This window comes from Silene latifolia, chromosome Y, assembly GCF_048544455.1.
Source record: "Silene latifolia isolate original U9 population chromosome Y, ASM4854445v1, whole genome shotgun sequence".
In the NCBI taxonomy this organism is placed as follows: domain Eukaryota; kingdom Viridiplantae; phylum Streptophyta; class Magnoliopsida; order Caryophyllales; family Caryophyllaceae; genus Silene; species Silene latifolia.
In genome coordinates, this window is record NC_133538.1 from 72071650 (window position 1) to 72078781 (window position 7132).

General features: G+C 38.7%; 1 non-coding gene across 1 annotated transcript; it reads left to right on the top strand.

Annotated features, from left to right (window-relative positions):
• Positions 1-1472: 1472 nt before the first annotated feature.
• Positions 1473-1578, top strand: LOC141636373 (small nucleolar RNA R71). The gene has a single exon (XR_012540990.1). It is a non-coding gene; the product is annotated as a small nucleolar RNA R71 (small nucleolar RNA).
• Positions 1579-7132: the final 5554 nt, after the last annotated feature.

The following is a 7132-nucleotide window of genomic DNA, read 5'->3' on the forward strand; positions in this document are numbered from 1 at the left end:
ATGAAGTTAGAAAACTTTTGAAATAATTTTTCATATCTGAGTAGTGCATTAAACCATCTCATGTATAGCCAATCCACGCACGCATATCAAAAACACGTTACAGTCCGATCATCATCGAGTGTTTTTTGGGAGGTACAGATACTGGGTATCTACAATTGGCTTTGGTGCTCTGTAATCGCCTTGATAAGGGCATCGTAATAGGAATCTCGAGCCCTTTGTTCCTCTCTTCCAACGTCTTAGCAGGTTCAAGCTCTTTTTCACTCGATCGAGTCTTTTTACCTCTCGATCGAGTCTTTCTAGGTGATATTTTACTCGATCGAGCAATTCCAGCCTCTCGATCGAGTTCCTGTATATGCACAGTGTTCGATCGAGACATATTTCCACTCGATCGAACAGATTCTTCAGCAATTTCACTCGATCGAGTGGTTTCAACCTCTCGATCGGTTCCTTTATTATCCAGACTACTCGATCGAGTAAAAATTCCTTTCGATCGAGTAGTTTCAGCATCATTTCTACTCGATCGACCACCAGAAATCAGTCGATCGAGTATTTTCTTCGTGCTAGGCATATTTTCAGAATTATACGCCTGTTCATCATCAATAACAGCTTTCCTCGGGTCTGATATGTCATCTAAAGTCCACAATTTTTGTCCTTCATAAGAACGACCACTCCGCAAATTTATCAAGTTTACCGTCTCATGCGGGTTCTTCTCAGATTGAGATGGCAAATGACCCGGTTTCGTCGTGGACTACTTGGCGGCGAGTTGAGCAACTTGAGTTTCAAGTGACTTAATGGATGCTTCCTTTTGTTGGTCACTTAGTTGCAGCTGCTTAGTCAATGATTGAATCATCGACATTAACTCACCCAGTTCACTTACCCCGCTAGAAGATAAAGCTCCTTGGTGCGGTGGAGGAAATGAAGGAGGCTTTTGGAAGCCTTGTTGAGCCTTGTGAGGAGGGACATAAGGTGTCTACTGCTGCGGCGGAGGAGTGGGATTGAGAATATTCTAACTTGTCCACCTCAAATTAGGATACACTGCCCCTTGATTATTGTAATAGGAACCTCTTCTTTGCCTATATTGCTGAAAGGCAAGGACTTGTTCCTTCTCAGTCAGACAGTCAATAGCAGTATGACCGTCATTGCTTTCACATCTCTCACAAGTGACAGTTTCCTGTCTAGTCAACAGATGAACCGTCTGTTGATCTCCAGCAGATTGCAGCTCCAATGTATCAAACCGAGCATTCATGGCTTCCTTCTTAGTCACGACTGCCTTATCAACCGAATGGACCATTCGAATACCATCCCGTGGGTTCCCATATTCGGCCCAATGGGTCGCCATCTCCTCAATAATTCCCCATCCCTTATCATCATCAATGTTCTTTTGAAATCTCCTGTTGGATTAGGCATCAAGTATAGATCTGTGGTCATGGTACAACCCATTGTAGAACTGGTTGCACAAAAACCACTGATCAAAACCATGGTGAGGAAGAGACCTCACCAACTTCTTGAACCGGCACCAAGCTTCATAGAAATTCTCATCAGATGCCTGATTGAAACTATTAATCTTACCCCTCAGCTGATTAGTGCGTTGTGGAGGGAAGTATCTTTTGTAGAAGGCAAGTGCGAGAGTCTCCCAGTTGGTGATACCAGCAGCAGCCTAGTCAAGATCAGTCAGCCACTCACGGGCTGAGTCAGTCAGAGAAAAAGGAAAAAGCACTTCCTTTATCTTGTCTTGTGTTACTCCCTTAGTGGCGGGAATAGTAGAGCAATAGTCAGTAAAGACTTCTATATACTTTCGCGGATCTTCACCCGCCACACCTCGGTATAGATTTCTTTCCACCAGATTTATGTAAGACGGACGGATATCAAAAGTGTTACCGTCCTCAGTTGTGAGATTGAAACCTTTAGGAATCGAGGATGCTTTGGGCTCTGGTGACTTGAAATGTTAGGCATCTTTACTGGCTTTTTGGCAGAAATGAGATTGTCTTCTTTAAAAGACGGGTCTTCTGCGAAAAGGAAATGTTGTAGCTTGGGTTCGAAAGTACTCAAGTCTTGCTTCCGAGTCTTTCTTTGCAGATGAAGTCTATGCCGAAGAGATCTCTCTGGCTCAGGATCAGCTGAGACTAATACCGACCTGTTTGACCTGGGCATACACAACACTGAAAGAAATAAGTGAGAACTGCCTCAAGGAATAGAAATTCCCTGAGACGGATAAAAATAAATGAAACAAAAAAATAGATAGCGCTATTGCCTCCCCGGCAACGGCGCCAAAATTTGATACTGTCGTTTTGTACCAAAATCAAACCTAATTAAAACTAACAAAGAAGCTAGTGATAAGCAGGGTCGATATCTACAGGGAGGCAACATATGTGTAAAAGGTCCGTCTATTAGGTCACAAAATGGGGGGTTTGATTATTGATTTCTAAACTAAATAATGATTAAGGGAAAGATAAATTAATTAAGAGCAATAAAAGTGAGAGAATTATAAATAAGTTGATCAAATAAAGAAAGCATGCCAAGATTTCGGTTCACCATGGTAGTCTACCGATTCAGCTGCCAATAGCCTCGACAATCTACTGTGAGATGGATACAGGAAAGGTTCTTCCGGTCCAGTTTCTATCCTAGAATTCCACTAACTTAACTTATGTCCTCGTCAGAGTAGTCTACTTAATCCAATCTTCCGATCCAGAAGTAAATTTAACCAGATTAAAGATAACTTAGAAGCGTGCACTCAATTAAGTCAATATTACAGTTAAATTGCTATGGGTACAGGTTCTCACAAATAAATCATCCAGTCTATTCCCTACATCGTCACAATCCTACCATGGATTCCCTAATCCCTACATAAGAGAAACTAGCTAATCATATTACTAACGGTGTCAACAATAATAATAATGAATATACTAATGAAAGGCATGGTAAAACAACAATAATTATGCATAAACTAAATTAGGGCAGAATTAATACGGAGAGAGAACAAGGACTAGAGCAAACAAATAAATAGATTAAGATTAAGGAAAAAGAGTGATTACAATCAAGAGAATTCCAGCGTAGAGATCAATCCAATACCCAAGCAGAGATTAAAGGAAAGAAGAATAAGTTTACAATAAAGAGTATGAAGGAAATATTAGAGAGTTCTAAGATGATAAAAGCGTACTAATGACCTAATTAATGAAAGCTTAAATAGGAAAATAAAAGGTTTTACATACGAAATAAAGCTAATCACGGGTCACTAAGCCCGCATAAAACCAAAAACCTCTCGATCGAGTGGATTCAAACCACTCGATCGAGGTCTTCTCCAGCTATTCCTCTCGATCGAGTAAATATAGCTTTCGATCGAGGACTTCCAATTTCCAGCATTTTGATCGAGTAAGTGAAAGTACTGGATCGACCTCTCGTGTCCTCCAAACCACTCGATCTAACCAAAAGACTTCTCGATCGAGTGCTTTTCTTCATATCAGCCTCTCAAGTTGACTTTGACTGCTTCGTTGACCACCCTTCACGCACTCCAAGACATAGTTCTCGCTCTAACATTCCCGTCTCCTCAATATGCATGCTAAACAGGACAAAAAGAGTACGGTTTCGCCACTTTCAAGTTCGTTTTTGCAATTCAGACGTAACAAACCAAAGTAGCCAATTCAGGCATATTGCAATACAAAACGGTGTAGAAATGCATAGAAATACGTGCAAAATAAGACTAAAAAGGCTATGTAAAATGCACGTATCACCCAAATAGACACCATTGAAGTTACCTTGGATGAGGTCTTGAATGTGGTGATTTTGACTATTTGGAGGACGAGTTGAATGAAGTGCTAAGCAACTACCCATTTCATGTCCCTTCCATCCATTACATCTCTTATAACTTTTGTCATAGTATTTTTCACATGCTTGTTCGGTCTATTACTTGGGCATTATTCAATTTCATAATCTTGTGTTGTTATCCATGCCTATTCATACCCCACCCCCAAGAATTTGACCGACTTCTACGTGCTTTGAGTGCTACTGATAATTTTCTATGAAATTGTTCATTGACAATCCTTGGTTTGATGGAATTCCTCAATAACCATTAACTTGTATATATGCATTTATTGTAGATTTGCATTCATTTAATAAATTGCATGAGAGATGAAAGGGAGGGATCTCATATTTTGATTGAGCTTTTTGAAGGAAATTAATGAAAATGAGAAGTTGGAAAATGTAAAGAAATGAAGAAAATGGAGAATTTGGGCTTGTGCATATCCTACTTATCATTATAAAGGTGTTGGGTCAAAAATTGTTTGAAATCCGTGGGGCCCGAACTCAACCCGTGGGTATTGAAGGCCAAGAAAAGAAAAAAAAAATTCATTGCCCAAGAATTTGGGCGAGTTCCTGAGAAAACGCACGTCCCAGAGCTTTAATAACCCGAGCGGGTCGAAACCAACTCGAGCGGGTTGAGGCTCAACCCGAGCGGGTTATTTTCAATTCGAGCGGGTTGACCCTGAAATTCACCTTTTCATTCATTTGGCTCGTGACATTGCTACGTATGCATCCTATCTACCATCTTCATCTCCTACAATGATTGTAAGAACCCTTTCTTTCCCTATCTATCATGTATAATTGCATTTATGTAATTACCTCATGATTAAACCCCTTTCTTCCTACATTAGCAATAGTGTTTAAAATCGGTTTAGGGAGGTTCAACCATGAAGTTACAAAAATCATAGTCCATCATATAGTATAGCTTGCATTGTACTAAATCTCACACATCTCATATAGTTAGTTGCATATAGTTAAATTTGCATTCATGTATAGCCACTAATGACCAAACCTCATTTTTCCTACACTAGAAATAGTGTTTAAATCGGTTTGGAGAGGTTTGATCGTAGGTGACCTAAGCATGAATCATATAGTATAGTGTAGATTGCATTCATTTGTTATATATGACATATAGAATTGCATTAAGTTAGAGCATGCATTCATTCATATCATATCATTGCATTTGTACTTCAATTTCCATAAAACTTTAAAAATCCAAAAACATGTATTTCTTTTTCATTCCTACTCCTACATGTACACTGACAACAATGTCCAAAATAAAGTGGGGGATGAGAATTTATATTCCAAAACACATAAAAATTGAAAAATTTCGAAAAAACTCAAAAATATGTTCTTCAATTTCATATAAACAACCCATAAAAATTTAAAAATTTAAAAATTCCAAATACATGTTCTTTCCTTTGTAGTGTAGAATTGTATATATATTGTATATATTTGTTTGTTTGTCTGTCACTCTTATCACATTGGGTCAACTACGCCACATTCGAGGCACGAAGGAAATAGAAGACCGCATGGTATGATCTTTCCAAATCTCCTTCCTCCTTTTTATATGTTAATGACAATGTGGCTACCTTTTGATTGATGCGGTATAAACCAATATGTTGTTAGGAGTTGCATCTAGATTATATGGCATTTTAGTTGATAGAAGCATATGCATTAAAGTTGTATATATGTTAGTTGCATCATGGCATGTAGTTTTCATGGTTAGAAATTTTTTGTGAAAATGCCTATTTGGGAAGCTTGACAAAGGCCCTTGTAGATAATTTTTCTCCTTGAGACTTTGTTTGCTAGAATACCCTCAAGACACTCTAGGATGTGTCATGCTAGTATCTTTAGACCCATGGACTAAGGCCTAGTCAAGAGTACCTTATGGTGTGATAACTCCTTGGCTACCGTTTATTCCAAGGTGATCTTTGAAGCCATGCAACCGTTCTTTCATTTCTATCATCATATTTTGTCAAAAAAAAAGGGAATGGGCACAAAAATATCAAAATTGAATTCAAGTTATCAATGTCAAAAGTTTGCAAATTGCATCAAATGAAAAGAGGAGCAAAAATAGACTCTTATGCCTCAATAAAATTACCGTTGCTATAAAATGGGGTTACTTTGAAAATGTTCAAAAAGAATGCAAAATTGAAAAGATTTGCCAAGTATCAAAATGCCAAACATAAAAAATGGCAAAGAAATGTTCTCAAAAGTCAAATACCACAAGAAATTGGGGGAAAACAAAACAAAAGCAAACTACCATTATGAAACTCAAATCATAACAATCCCTTTTATCCATTGATGAATCCTTTCTTTGTTGCATGGTGGAGAGGGAACGATCCTTCTTCTAGTCTAGGCAAGAGGGGGAATTCCGTGATCCTATAGTGTTTCTAACACCATAGGGAGCCTACTATTGACAAAAACATTTAGCGATTGAGGACAAAACTACCCTAGTTTAACACAACTTAGAGGTGATTTGTTGCCATCCTTTTGGACTTAGTAGCTTGGAGAAACAATATCTATAATGGAATGTGTACCTTTAGATTGCTTCTCCTCTAGATTATTTCCGCCACTTAGATGAGGAAAGTGGATATTCTTTTGTAGATGCATCCATTAATTGTTTTGTGTGCTAATGCTTGGATGTATCGCCATTTTGGCAAGCCCCACCTTGCCTTGCAAGAAGGCATCTTACCTCATAGATGTCTTGTTGTGAGTTGATGGGGCAGAGTGAGACCCGCTAATTGTCTCACATCGGCTATAATATTATTAGGATAGTTTAAATAAAGGTCTAGTTCTAGTCACCTCATTACTCGGGACGAGCAAACGTTCGATTTGGGGATATTTGATGTGACTCCTATTTACGCACATTTAGTCCCCTAACTAGCCTAGTTCCTATGCTTTTTAGTATATATTAAGGTCGTTTCTTGTCTTTAGCTTCCTTCTATGCATATTCTATGAGGTTTGGTGTCCTTTGTAGGAGAAGAGCACTAACTTGACTACATGGAGTGAATCGGAGCTAAATTGATAGCATATAACGACCAAGCACCAAAGAGGAGACCAATAATAAAGCCCTAAGTCAATAAAACAAGTAATTGGGCAATGACTAAGGATCCCCACAACCCATAAAGGATCCCCAAGGATTGGAAGGGAGCTATTACAAGATGAAATTGCTCAGAACCAAACCAAGAGTTGCTTGTTTGGCTCTAAAAATAAGATAGATAAAGCGGCGTCGAAAAATCAAGTGGTCTAGGCTTTTGAATCATACTCCAATAGGAGTCCGGATGAGGAAATAACGTCCGTTTTACAATCCGAGCTCAAATAGACGAGCTGA